Raw genomic sequence first — 15356 nt, 5'->3', positions numbered from 1 at the left:
CCTCCATGAAAGTGTTGAAGCCTTTGCCCAGCTTTGATGCCTTTGTTGTTGTGGCCTGCAGGGGGCGTACCAGCTCCTCACACCTGACACAGACAGACACAAGGCACAAGTACAGCAGCACAGAGGCTTTTTATTTCACTGTGGGAAACGCTTCCCAATAGTTTTGCAAGACAATAAGTATGGCATAAAGCACAAATAAGCACGATAAAGCACACAGCACTCTGTCTCTCCTTCCACCTCCACTCCTTCTCCAGATAGCGCTGTCTTCCTCCTCCTGCCTCTGGCTCATGGAGCAGTGACAGGCAGCTCCTTTTCATCAATCCCTGGAAGTACTTCCAGTGTCCCGAGGGCTTGGCTCGGGGGACCGCATAAAGTAGGACTTCAAAGTCCCTGCAGCACCCCTTGGTGGCACCCAACAGGGCTGAATCAAAGAACTGCAGTTCCCATGATTCCCTGTAGGAAACCATAGCACTGCTGCAACTGAGGAGGATGCTGCCATCTTGTATTACGGGGGAGGCAGTGCCCCAAAGAAGCTGCCTTCCACCTCATGGCCGTCCTGAGACTGCCAGTTGTGTGTTACAGTTGTGTAGTGCATTTCAACAGTTCTTCTTACATTACAAACATTGATTATTTATAATTAATTAATAAAAAGTTTTTCTTCTTATTATTATTATTATAAATAATTGATTAAAGGAGAGGAGGAGAATAAACACAATCTACTGCTGTCTAACTAACAGAAGGTACAGTAGATTTACCCATCAATGGATCATTTCAAATTTTGTAAAAAGGGCTAATTGCTTTTGGAGGGAAGTCATACCCATTTAATATGTTTAGCTTGCTCTTTATTTTCAGAAGAAATATACACTTCATTTTTTTTTTTTACAGAAAAAGTAACAAATCAACAGCAACCTTGCATTTCTTGAAATACTAGGAAGGTGAAATATCACAACTTGGAGCTCCAAGTACTCTGATAGCAGCATATAAATAGAAAAATAAAATTATACAGTAGATAAACTGTTAGCTAAGCACATGTTGAACTGAACGCCTTCCATTAGGTGGTGTGATGGACGGCAGGGCTGGGCTGACATAAACCCCGTATCATTACCTAGCAGGGAGGCCAGTGTAGTGAATAGATAGAGGGGAGAAATGCCTCTAAAGAGTGCATGCTTCCCTGACACACTAGGTGGCAGCATTCCTGGTCCAGTATGCCCATTTATTTGTCAGCAGGGCATGCTAGGAATTGCAGTCCTGTGGGGCAGCCCTGCTGGGCTCTGCAGGTGCTGACAGGAGGAGGGATCCCCCTGCTTTCAGGGACTCCCACTTAACACAGAAGTGCTTCCTTTTTGACGGCAGGGTTGTTGCTGGATTCAGCACAAAGGGGGCCGCCTCCACCCACTCAGGGTTGAGAGTCGGACCAAGCCCACCCGAGAGGAGTGGAGGGAAACTAACGTGTGTTATAGTTGTGTCCTGGAGAAAAAGAGATATGTGTAAGGTATTGTAAAATAAAATTCTTTGTTTGCATGAAAACCATGCTTGTAAGGTTGTGTGACAGATTTGAGGGCCATGAGATGCCCCCTAGAGGACACAGTATAAAGTTTATATGAAGTGAAAAGCTGAACATAAGTAAAGTAGGTAAAAGCTTAAATAATAGTTTAAGCAAAAACCATATCCAGTAATGTCTATAAATTAATCACAATGAATGAATGAATTAATGAATTAAATAAAAATGAGAAAACAATCAATTGTAAGTATTTAGAAATGCAAAGCATGGACACTTACCAAATTGCACCAAATACAGTAAAGCTACATCAGTAAATAAATGACTAGAGAAGATAAAAGTCCAAATTATAAGATATAATAAGATATAGATAAGATATAGTCCTCATATACAGTAGAAAATATTCCTTTAAAGAGACTGTATAATAGAAGGCAGGTTTCAGCCAGCACCTTTTCAGCATGGCTACCTCTGTACTAGAACTATTTTAAACTTTCAGTGGAATGACAGATATTTTCTTTCCTATCTATCTATCTATCTATCTATCTATCTATCTATCTATCTATCTATCTATCTATCTATCTATCTATCTATCTATCTATCTATCTATCTATCTATCTATCTATCTATCTAGTGTAGAAGCAATTTTCTTGGCCAGTTTTTTGATAGAAATCTCTGGCTATGAATTTTATTCTTTGCTGCAGATGTTTGACCCACTAGCCAAATTAGCCAGTGACTTTCCAAGCAATAAATATTGCAAATGTTCATATCTGTGTCCCACTTCATGCAGATGTCCATAATTAGTTACCTTCTGCAGATGCCGAGTGAGGCACAAGGTGACAGAAGTCTAATAAAAATTGAAAACATAAGCCGGAGTCCAGCTCCTGCCATAATGCAACTTCTACCTGCTGTGTCGTGTGGCAGCCTATTAGGCAGAAGGCTCCTCAATTTGTCCACCTCTAATAGGGCCGCCATCTCTACTGTATACAGACCTCTGGGTTGCATGAATTTTCTGAAACTTGGGTACATTTGCAGACTGACAGAAGCATGCCGTTGCCATAGTAATACTTTATAGAGATTTGGATTAATGTGGGCTGCAAGCAAGCAGAAGAAATTCCAAGAGCCAAAGCTGGCTTCTTTCACCGACTCCCCGGTAGAAGACCATACATATCCATTTTCCACTGAGCTGGGGCAGCATGCTTTATAACTGGATGGTGATTGAAATACATTGCACTTTCATTTCTTTTTGAAAAATTCAATGCACACTTTAAACAATAAATTTACTCACTTTGTATCTATCTATCTATCTATCTATCTATCTATCTATCTATCTATCTATCTATCTATCTATCTATCTATCTATCTATCTATCTATCTATCTATCTATCTATCTATCTATCTATCTATCTATCTATATACACGCAATCAAATATGTATAATAGAAAATGGATGGATGGAAATACACATGAATGCAGCATGAAAAGAGGGGTGGTTTGTTGCTTCCCTAAGCCTGGAATAATACCATGAATGCTAAATAATGCAAAAATCATCTTTTCTCATAGAAAATGAATTTAGAGAGAGACGATCAAAGGAGAGAACTCACAGAAAAAGGAAATCGGAAAACAACAAAGCCTGTAGTCCCCCTGGGCCTTCCTAAGCAGGACTTCCTCTGTGTTTTCAAGATGGCCTGGCTTGTCTCCTCACCCATAAAAGTACAATACAGTAATCCCTCCTCCATCGCGGGGGTTGCGTTCCAGAGCCACCCGCGAAATAAGAAAATCTGCGAAGTAGAAACCATATGTTTATATGGTTATTTTTATATTGTCATGCTTGGGTCACAGATTTGCGCAGAAACACAGGAGGTTGTAGAGAGACAGGAACGTTATTCAAACACTGCAAACAAACATTTGTCTCTTTTTCAAAAGTTTAAACTGTGCTCCATGACAAGACAGAGATGACAGTTCCGTCTCACAATTAAAAGAATGCAAACATATCTTCCTCTTCAAAGGAGTGCGTGTCAGGAGCAGAGTCTGTCAGAAAGAGAGAGGAAAGCAAACAAATTAATAGTCTGTTTGCTTTTAAGTATGCGAAGCACCGCAGGTACAAAGCTGTTGAAGGCGGCAGCTCACACCCCCTCCGTCAGGAGCAGACAAAGAGAGAGAGAGAGAGAGAGAGAGAGAAAGAGAGAGAGACAGAGTTTGTTTTTCAATCAAAAATCAATACGTGCCCTTCGAGCTTTTAAGTATGCGAAGCACCGTGCAGCATGTCGTTTCAGGAAGCAGCTGCACAAAAGATAGCAACGTGAAGATAATTCTTCAGCATTTTTAGACGAGCGTCCTTATCATCTAGGTGTGCGAACAGCCCCCCTGCTCAATCCCCCTGCGTCAGGATCAGAGAAAGTCAGCGCAAGAGAGACAGAAAAGTAAGCCGGGTAGCCTCTCAGCCATCTGCCAATAGCGTCCCTTGTATGAAATCAACTGGGCAAACCAACTGAGGAAGCATGTACCAGAAATTAAAAGACCCATTGTCCGCAGAAATCCGCGAACCAGCAAAAAATCCGCAATATATATTTAAATATGCTTACATATAAAATCCGCGATGGAGTGAAGCCGTGAAAGGCGAAAGCGTGATATAGCGAGGGATTACTGTAAACCATTCCTAAGACTTCCACATCATCTTTGTCTCCACCTTGTGCCAATTGGGACTTCCACTGATGCCACTCCATTCTCCAAGCTTGTTAGCCCTCTGGCTGTTTGGAGGTATCTTGTTGTTAGCTAAACCTCATAATTGCTTTCCAGCTCTACACAATCACAGAGCTTCTTGGCCACAGTACGTTCTCATGGTACAATGCACCCCAAAGCTTTCCAAAGGGCTTAAAGGGCAAAGTCTAGAGAACTTCCCAGCTGACGTGCTTAAAAGAAACAGTTGTCAATGGAGTAGCCCCATTCCTATAATGGACCTTGTGTTGCCCCCTCTCAGGCAGCAGAGGATGTGCTGCTTGCCAACACTTTGTGATTTAACTGTCTCACCTAGCAGAAGATCAGACATCTGCTGGATTTCCTTCTGTTTCTGCTGTTTTGAGACAATATGATTTGTTTATCCCAAGGACCCCGTTCTCTCTAGTTGCTCTTCTGTGGCATACAGCACCCATACTGGATGTGCCGCCCTCCGTCCTCTAATAAAATGGCCACATTCTTTGCCATTGCTAAATTTCTCTCTACCTTGCGGTCCTACACAATGTCACATGATCCTTCCTGTAATACAGTATGTCCTTCGTACCAACCATCACATTGGTTTATTCCTACTACAGTATGCTTTATATACAGTATGCTGGCCTTGTAAGGGTGGAGCAGATAACACAGCACTTACACTCTTAAAAATAAAGGTGCTAAAGTTGTTATTTAGAGTGATGCCATGCAGGAACTCCTTTTGGATTACCAAAAAAATCATCCACTACATGGATAAAGAGAAAAAAAAACAACTTGTATTTATTTAGATCAGTAATAAGCTCCATAAATAACTATGAGCATGTGATGAAAGATTTGTGAAATACCACTGGGTTCCTGCTTTTCGCTGCATACCCTAACACAGGTTAAGCTCAGGTGTCCTTGTTCTGCTGTGTCCTGCTGTGCTTACTGTACATTACATATTTCCACATATTATTGTCCACATATTAAGAACCTTTTCAAAGCCCACAGAATCAATTTCAAATGCAAAGATCCCTTCTTACAATGAAACGGTTCCTTGTCAAGCGATGGCTCTGTAAGGAACCACACAACCCGGTAAAGTGCCCTGACAGGACCCGTACTTCTAGTAGTGTAGGTCTGCCATTAATCCAGTGGTGATCATTCAGCTCCCACATGCCAGACTCATGGACTGGCAGCAGACTGACTTACTGGACCTAAACTGACTTGAACAGTAAGTATGGGACATGTTTGTGTTATTATACCCAACAATGCCCAGTGCTACCAGGATAGGCTCCTAGTTCTGTGACTGCATGGAAAACATCTGTTCATAAAATGGATGAACAATGTTCTGGTACATACTGTGCATGGTTAGAACCTGTACACAATAACTGGCCTCATATAGTGCCTTGAAAAAGTATTCAGGTTGTTCAAAAGTTTTTCATTGTTGCTGGATTACAAATGTACATGCACAAGAAGAACAATTTATAAGATATAATGAACTGTTATCATGTACCTTAAACTAGCTAAAATCTGAAATGTACTGCCTGCTTATAGTGAGTTGAGCCCACCGTTGGCTCAGTTTGTGGTTTAGATGTCTGACAGGTTGAGTATTTCCCTTGTTATTGTTTTTTTTTCTTTTTATCAGATTTGGTCCAGTCAGGGCAAGTTAATGGAACTGAGCTTGTGGATCGTGCCATAGATTCCTAATGATTTCAATGTATGGACTTTAACAAACCCACTTAAGAGCATTCATTTTTTGCTTCCGACCCCATTCATTTTTGCTTTTTGTTTTTGTTTTTTTGGCAAAAACAAGCTCCGTTGTGTCATGATAGAGCAGCACAAAACTATCAAACAGGTGTGCAGACCTCAAAATACCACAAAGGCCACACCAGCACTTCAGACATAGGCCTCATCCCAAGCAGCCTGGCCCCAACTTCAAAAGGCAGAATTCAAGGCTTGCATACACCCCAAATGTGGCTCAGTCTTTTAAAGTAAAAAGAAAATCCTGTAAATATTCAAAATGCCCAAAAAAAGCTTTTTAAGAGAGGGGATAACTGTAAACCTCTGGCTTGAAAAGACAAAAACACATGAGCAATCGTTATGTTGCAATTTACATTTTGGTAATTTTTATTGCTCAATTAAATTTTTCAAATATTGTACCCATGGTTTTGAAGACCAAGTAATCCATTGATTAGATTTATTGTGGGTTTTTTTTCTCTTTTCTCTTACCTCTCTGTCTTCTTCAATGTTTTCAGTTTTATCCAACATTATTTCTTGGTCACCTTCCTTGCAAGGCTCGTCTCCCATGATTCCTCAGTTTGGCAAAGTGGCCAGTTCTAGGAAGAGTCATGGTTGTTTCACTTCTTCCATTTAAGAATTATGCAGGCCACTGTGCTATTAGGAACCTTAAATGCTTCAGAAATGTTTTGTAGCCTGGAGAAAATCTTCTGTCTAAGCTCTGCAGGCAATTCTTTCAACTTTGTTTGCTGTGGTGCTCATTGTCAGCTGTGGGACCCTCTATAGACAGATATGTGCCACCCCTTAGTCATGGCCAATCAATTAAATTGACCACAGGTGGCTTCCGAACAAAGTGTAGTAACATCTCAACGAATGATCAATAGAATGAGATGCACCTACTCAAAATTACAAATGCCATTGAAAGGGTCTGAATGTTTGTATGAATGTAATAGCTCAGCTTTTTTATTTTTTAATAAATATGCAAAAATTCCTAAAATGTTTTGCTTTGTCATTCTAGGTTATTCCATGTTGTTTGATTAGGGAAAAAAATAATTTAAACAATTTTAGCATCAGCAACTGAGGGATGCAATGCGACATGGGCCCACCAGAGGGAGCTCTGTGGCGTTAATCCCAGTACTATCTGAAGGTCTTACTTTCCCTAAAAGACATTTCCATGATTTTCCATGAAGTAAGCCAGAAGTTGGGTTTAAAAGCTCTGTAAGGGCACAATGGGAAGTGGCAGGTAAGCCAGGAGATAGCGCAAGAGAGACGGCTGGAGATGAAGAGTTTCTTCAGTTGTGAACTTTAGATGAGCCATCCCACCTGGTAAAGGTTGCTCAAGACCCTACAGGCAGGCTCAGAGAGTTTCGGAGGATTCTTATTGAACTTGTTTAGTTTGCATGCTTGTGTTCTCCCTGTGCTCATCCTTTCCTTCTGTTAATTTGTTTAATAAGCGGATATATTTTCATTTATTTTGGCTTCCTTAGCATCACTTTGAGACAAAAGGGCAGTTTAAATAGTGCCCTCTGGTGCTGTAGTGGGTTTGATCTTAATTGTATCTTTTGAAGAATTAATTTTGAAAACCAATAATTAAATGTAACCCAAGATGGGTGGATGTAGCCATTTTTGCAATAATTTATGGAGGGACGGGTGACCAGTGAATTCCTGAGCAAACCAAGGTCTACCCTGCAGCCATCCCATTGTCTTGTATATGGGGTTTATGTCATCTCTTCATGGGAAGCATACACACACACAACCCCCCCCAAGCCCCCCCCCCCCCCCCCCCCACACACACACACACACACACACACATACAATTTAACTTTAGGAATATTTCATGTTAGATCAACTCAGATCCTACGGAAGAAGACCAGTGATTGGAGGGCAAACATAAGAGGACAGACTAAAATAGCCGCATCTGTTTAGCCTAAAAGTGATTTGGAGAAAACCTTTAACAATTCCGCTGGGACTTAATAAAGCAACTCTGAGGCAGTGCCCGTAATGTTAAGAAAGATCTGCGAGCAAAGGGTCAGGAGCAGAGGTTCCGAGCAGGCAGATTTAGGACAGACTGCAGGAGATGGTTTTCTTTTTTGACTCATGGTATTACAATCACACTGCATTCATTCCTCAGGGGATTCTGCAGCAGCTGAAACACCACAGACCTTTAAAATGTCGGGTAAATGTCTTAGACAAAATTGAATATTTGCTCATCTGAATGTCCACACTTTACATATCTCTTAGGTGCCTTACATTAGCACATAAAATTGGAAAACTAGTGCGCTATTGTTTCCAAAGTTTTGCTGTCAGCGCACCATTTTTGCTCTGTATGTAAAGTATGTTACTGACACTTGTACAAGAAAGACGTCCAGAGGATAAAGGGAGAGGAGGAAAATGTCCAGAAGATGAAAGATGTAGGCCAAGTCGGATCAGGCAAACAGCACAGTCTAAGAACAGGCAGGGGTCAGAATATCAAAAAAAAGAAAAATAACATCAAAGGCAAAATCAGAGTCAGAATAACACTGCCAAGGTCGTAACACGGGTTTTGTTTTTCTATAACTAATACTACACACAACATTTTAAAACTTTTAGAGCCAGTGCCCCATTTTGAGCTTGTACAGGCCTGAACGTCTGCCTCTTGAGTTTGGGGTCTGGCGGCCTATAATGAGGCCTGTTTTGGGTAGAATTATGAGTTCCTGGTTTGGCCTCTTTGTGTATTTTGTGCACATTTTATTGCTTCTTTGGTACTAATGTTGTTATTCTTATGAGCACTTCTAGCCAGCTGGACTGTTCATAGAGATGCCCTCCATACATGATAGCACTTTTTGAAAACTACTTAAATTGGTGCACTGTAATTAGGATCTCTGGTGATCATCAGGTTACCGGTCCCAGCCTTCACTCCTGTTGTGAAATAAAGAGCGAGAAAGGTGGAGGCAATCAAATCACCGAATGATGTCCTATGGCGCTCTCCTGCTTGTGAAATGTTCTTTGAGTCACAGCCACCCTGGCTCTTGTTAACACTCCAACTGCCCAAATACAGGTATACGTCGCTCTCTGTGTTTCAGCTCAATCCCAATGACACAACTGACAAAGGAACTGTGGAGGAGAAATAAATAGGTCAACGCAGATGTTAAACAAGCTATTAAACATGTGAAAACTGAAGAAAAACAAGATTCAGTAAAGCAGAGGGAATTAGAGAGAAGCATGGCAATGCATTAAACGTAAGGCAGCTGTCAGCATGGGGCAGGGAAGTGCACTGGGGGGCAGTGATTTTGCTTTGCCCAAAGAATAAAGTAATCTTCAAGTTCCATAATGACTTCAAGAGGTATGATCTGGCATCTGACATGAAGGGGTTTACTGAAGTTCTAATGCTGCTTTCTACTCTTACTCTTCTTACTCTGTTTATCTGTGGCAGGACCCACAGTCATTTTGCTGAACATTTCTATGGGGTCCATAGCCAGGAAAAGAAAGCCAGGTACCACTTCAGTCTTTATCCCTACAATACAGAATCCTTACACCTTTAACAAACTTTGCTGTATTTTATTAAATTAGGGCCCTAAAGAAAATGGTCACATCTCCATCAGTTCTTCTCTGTGACAGACACTCGTTTTCATTCTCTCCAAGTTTTCCATTTTAGGAAAGAATATATGATACAAAGCTGGTTTAACTTTACACCATATTCACTGAGATTCTTTCATCCATATTCAGTACTATGCAGCCAGTCATCCTGGACGCTTAGTTGTATTTTGATTGCAAATGGCTCATTTTATGAATAATGGACGTTTTAACTGGCAGAACACAGAGAACCTATTCCAATGGCTCGCTATCTGATACATTATATACTGTACAATGTATTACATGTTCACCACAGAGGGGTGGCTCACTACACAAAGAGGCTGTGCCATTTGCTGTACAGTTAAGTATTGTGTGTCCATGTCATTCTATTCAGCTCCTCTCAGGATCTGAGCAGATCCTTCTTCATTTTGGCCACTAATATAAAACAGAAGGCAGTTGTTTTCTAGGGGTATCCACTCACGTTGTCAGTTGTGGTAAATGACAAACTTTGTGAATGGGGCAAATTCCTTAAAATAAAATTTGATTGCATCCTGTAGCTTGAGTAACATACAATCATCATCATTAAAAAGGGACATTGGAACAATAACCCTTGCATTCCCAGTATCCAGCGCTTGAAGAATTAGCACTGGAACGCCCTGTATTAAATGATTGAACTTATATAATATAATATAATATAATATAATATAATATAATATAATATAATATAATATAATATAATATAATATAATATAATATAGGGCGGCACGGTGGCGCAGTGGGTAGCGCTGCTGCCTCGCAGTTGGGAGATCTGGGGACCCGGGTTCGCTTCCCGGGTCCGCCCTGCGTGGAGTTTGCATGTTCTCCCCGTGTCTGTGTGGGTTTCCTCCGGGCGCTCCGGTTTCCTCCCACAGTCCAAAGACATGCCGGTTAGGTGGATTGGCGATTCTAAATTGGCCCTAGTGTGTGCTTGGTGTGTGGGTGTGTTTGTGTGTTTCCTGTGGTGGGTTGGCACCCTGCCCAGGATTGGTTCCCTGCCTTGTGCCCTGTGTTGGCTGGGATTGGCTCCAGCAGACCCCCGTGACCCTGTGTTCGGATTCAACGGGTTGGAAAATGGATGGATGGATGGATAATATAATATAATATAATATAATATAATATAATATAATATAATATAATATAATATAATATAATATAATATAATATAATACCAGCTGTGCTACCCTTCTAAGATGGGTTGAAACCTATATAATCAATGTAGACCTCAGAGTTATTGTTTGAAGTGCACCATGCAATGCATATGTCTCTGTTATATGCCATTTGGTATGGGATTAATAAAAAGCAGTGCTAATGTTTGTGGTGTGCCGTCTGTTGAAATGACAGAGACACAGAAACCTGACACACACATTGACACTTATCCTTTTATTAAAGGGGATAATATAATCTATATATATAATTCACTAAGCTGACAGAACTTGCAAGACAACCATGGGATACGCACGATATAGCCATGCCCGCCAACTCACAGAGACCCGCCCACCAACGCTAAGACAATGGGATATGCTGACAACTCACAGAGCCACGCCGGCCGACAACGCAGAGCCACGCCCACCAACTCTAAGACCATGGGATGAGAACGCCTGCCCGCCTGCCTGCCCGCCTGACTGTTACCAGCGTGTAAAACCATTGCAGCTTTTAACTTACAAACTGCAACAACTCACCAAAAAAGGACACCTTGTCTCTCGAAGGCATTCACACTGCCGGAAGACAACCATGGGATACGCAAAAAATAGCCATGTCAGTCAACTCACAAAGCCCAGCCCACCAACTCACACCCACCAACTCGAGCAAGCGTCCACCCACGCTCTCAAGGCATTCACAGTGCCTGCTCATGTGCCCGGATGCAACAACTCACCAACTTGCTTTCGTCTCTGCTACACTACACATGCACCACTGAGCCACGTTGACTTTTCATTATTCTTTTCGGTTTCGGCTGCCTTTCTGTATATAATCCACCAAGTCGTCCGACCATGGGATACAAACGACAGAGCACCGTCCAACAACTCGACCAATACTGAGACACTCCAACCAACTTTAAGAGCATGGGATGAGAACGCCTGCCCTCCCGCCCGCCTGACTGTTACCAGAGTTCACTGCAATGTACTGGAGTGTAAAACCATCACAACTGCTAACTCACAAACCGCAAAAATTCACTAAACACCACATCAGATGCTTTCTATATCTAAGAAGATATATAGATACTCATTATTCCCTGGCACACGTCCACCCACGCTCTCAAGGCATTCACAATGCCTGCTCATATGCCCTACCATGAGCCCTATTCTTCCTGGGATGGGCTCCAGCATCTCGCCACCCTGCTCAGGATTAGGTGGGCTTTGACAATTGTATAATATTTATATAATATATAGGTGTCTGGTATCAGAGTGATTAGTATTACTGCCTTACAACTCAAGAGTCTTGGTTTTGAATCCTAGCCTGGACATTGTGAGTGTAGAGTTTGCATGTTCTCCTCATGTCTCCATGGGATTTTCCTTGGGTTCTTTGATTTTTCTTCCCACACCCGAAACAATTACACAGTAGATTATTTGGTGCATTCTCTTTCATTGATAATGACAGGCACCTTATTCAGGACTAATTTCTTCTCTTTTTCTAAGCAGAAATAAATTTGTTTGAAGATAATAACCCATATCATAATTTAATATCTATTCACCAATTTCTGAACCTGCTTAACTCACTTCATGGTTAGAAGGGACAGAGCTTATCCTGGCAGCACTGGAAGCAAAGGCAGAATCAAGCTTGAGCTGAGTGCCATTGCACTGCAAGGCATACTCATTCACATACAGTATAATATAATATAATATAATATAATATAATATAATATAATATTAAATGTATGCTGTACTGTTCTGTACTGTATGCTCGGCGTTCTTAGGGTTTATGTAATATTATATCCTTGTAGTGCACATTTAGGATACCGTTGTCGTGATTCTAGAGTCCCTTTCAAAGATTTATCCCACACTTAATGTTTCTCGTTTGAAGTCAGTCCGCACGAAATCCATTTTTTTTCAACCTCTGTCACTACCCTATCCTGTTGAGGTTGAATATAAATCTGAGAAGGACTCTTGTAGACATGAATCATCTGTTAATTATCTGGTCCACTAGAAGAATAACGGACCCGAAGAACATCCTTGGCTACCCATCAAGGACATCCATGCTCCCATTTCCATGAGGCAGTGCCATTTACACCATGCAGGTAAGCTGAGTGGGTGGCTCTGGGGGCAGTGGCTTAGAATTGGGATGCTCTGGTGTGAATTTGGAATTCTTTTCCTTTTTGAACTTAATTTATGTTCAGCTCTGTTGTCCTTGTACTTATTTATTTACTTAGTTTTCTTGTTGACTTTTTATTTACTTTTATTTTAGAGACTCTATTTTATAACTTCTGGTAGGGTCACTCACTCACTCACTCACTCACGTCTGTCCAAAGCCGAATGCACAGTCACCTTCTGCGCAGCTGCCCAAAAAACCTTACGAGACCGACATCGCAGCAGGCGGTGGATTTACGGCCGCGAAAATTCAAAGAGAAAGGCGACTTCGACCGACATCCAACCCTAACATCGCAGCAGGCAGTGGATTTAAGGCCGCAAAAATTCAAAGAGAAAGGCGACTTTGATTAAAGCTCTAGAGGCCTGAAAGGCGATTTCGATTACAGCTCGAGGCCTAATTACGCATTCTGATTCAATTACGCATTCATTCAATACACCTATATCAGGTTTGTGGTGCTTATACTTATTACTATTCCACTCGTGCCCATTTCGTCTTATGTTGTTGAAACAGGCTCTTTGTCTAGTTTATATATAAAATCCAACATCTGTCTGTCCATTTTTCCCGAGAAATCCGTTGAAATCACTCTATCTCTTGCCACGTGTTGGAGTGTACCCTGCCTCCGTTTATCTAGCCATACTGTACCTGTTTGTTCAATAGACATTATCAGCTAGAGATTATTAAGGAGTAATATTTAATGTTTTTCAGAGAGAGATCAGAGCTATGTGCGTTTTAGAGGATAGGTGCTGATTGGCAGAGATATCACGGCCACGTGCTTTTTTCTCCACACGGGGGACACTCTCCTGTCAGACCTGAACACGATCAGATACAGTGCCAACGTCTATTGATTCTTAAAGTTTGTCCTATTACACCACTATGTGGGCACAGCCACGGGGGACAGCTAGTATAATATAAATATAAAAAAGAATGTGAAAGGCTGCAAACCTCTGCATTTTATTAAAAGAAAGGAAAGGAAAGCACCTTTTGATGTTAGGCTCATCTCCACCCCTACGCTTTATTCATTTAGCTCTTTCAAACCACATCCTTTCAATTCCATTTTAGTTGCCAGTGATGGCTGCTTATCAGGTTGTGCTACCAGTGTTTCTTTTAAGCTGGATAAACTGCTTGATGCATTCTGTTCATTGGCATCACTTCTGTTAGCTATGGTTGGTCCAGGCAGTTTGTCACATGGGTGTGACAGAGATGCCGATTATCCATATAAGCTAACATAACTAGTGACAATGATGTGACCCCAAGTACAACATGCACTGTTTAGGGAGGATGGCTGTTACAGAATTTGAATGGAAAAGCTGCACGTCTGCTGCAACATATTAAAGAGAAATCAGTTTGGATTCTCATAAGCTGATGAAGTTCATGTGCATGACTGACCAGGCACCTCTTCTTGCTTGGCTGTTAATCAGTCTTCTGAGATGCAGGTGACTAAGCACAACGGGTGCTCTAATGTAACTTACTTTGGCAGCCTCAGCACCGGTTCAGTTTAAGCTTGTGTAAGCTGTGTCAACTGTCATCTGGTCACCAGACTACAGTGAGCCACTGCCAGACTCGCCACCTTTCCATCTATGAAGTTCTTGGCGGTAGGGAGTCTCTCCTGTCTCATCGTAGATAGATAGATAGATAGATAGATAGATAGATAGATAGATAGATAGATAGATAGATAGATAGATAGATAGATAGATAGATAGATAGATAGATAGATAGATAGATAGATAGATAGATAGATAGATAGATAGATAGATAGATAGATAGATAGATAGATAGATAGATAGATAGATAGATAGATAGATAGATACTTTATTAATCCCAATGGGAAATTCACAATTCATCCCCAGCCCCTCCATTTTAGTTCACAGTGGATTAGGAAGTCAGCATGTATCTCTCAAAGGCTAAACCAGAAGAAAGGCCCAACCTGAATGTTCACAACCTTCAAACATTCACATAATGTGACCTGTTGGGTATATCTGAAATTGTTAAGCACATCATGAGTTGAGTTTAGATCATTTGTAAGCAGTAGTCTGATCCTAAAGTCAGTCATGTCCAATAGTCTACTGTGATGCCATCAGTGAAGTGCATAGGGTTAATACACCACTAATCCATGTTCAAGAAGGGAAGTGTCTTCACAGAGCATGTCAGAGGCACACCTAAAATGGTTAGGACCCTTAACCTATGAGGCTGTTACTACTCCTCGGAATCAGCACAGTAAGGAGCTCTAAACCTGAATTGGGATTCACCTCATTAATATCCGCCTTAACTATTTATCACAGACCTAAGTAAGAAGATGCTCTTAATCTTGTGCCACAGGAGCATGGCCAGAAATTTGAAAGTGTGGTTGGACTTAGATGAAATTGAGTGGACCAGGAATGCAACATCCTTACATTTACTGAGGTCTAGGAAAGTAAACTCATTGGCTGAGAAATATCCGAACTTTTTGAATTGTGGTAAGAGATAACTGGCTTATTCTGAGTTGTGTATGCGGTCATGCAGTGGTGATGAACTAGCAGAGGAAGCAGTTAGGTATCCCAAAGCAG

The 15356-nt window shown here is 41.3% G+C and overlaps 1 protein-coding gene across 1 annotated transcript in view; it reads left to right on the top strand.

Moving 5' to 3' along the window:
• The window catches only part of LOC114658250 (opioid-binding protein/cell adhesion molecule-like), an 820579-nt gene that overhangs the window by 15220 nt on the left and 790003 nt on the right, over positions 1-15356 (top strand). The window lies entirely within an intron of this gene.

This window comes from Erpetoichthys calabaricus, chromosome 9 (genome assembly GCF_900747795.2).
Source record: "Erpetoichthys calabaricus chromosome 9, fErpCal1.3, whole genome shotgun sequence".
Classification (NCBI taxonomy): domain Eukaryota; kingdom Metazoa; phylum Chordata; class Cladistia; order Polypteriformes; family Polypteridae; genus Erpetoichthys; species Erpetoichthys calabaricus.
The sequence above is the reverse complement of the archived record's forward strand: the minus strand, read 5'-3'. Positions and strand labels throughout refer to the sequence as shown.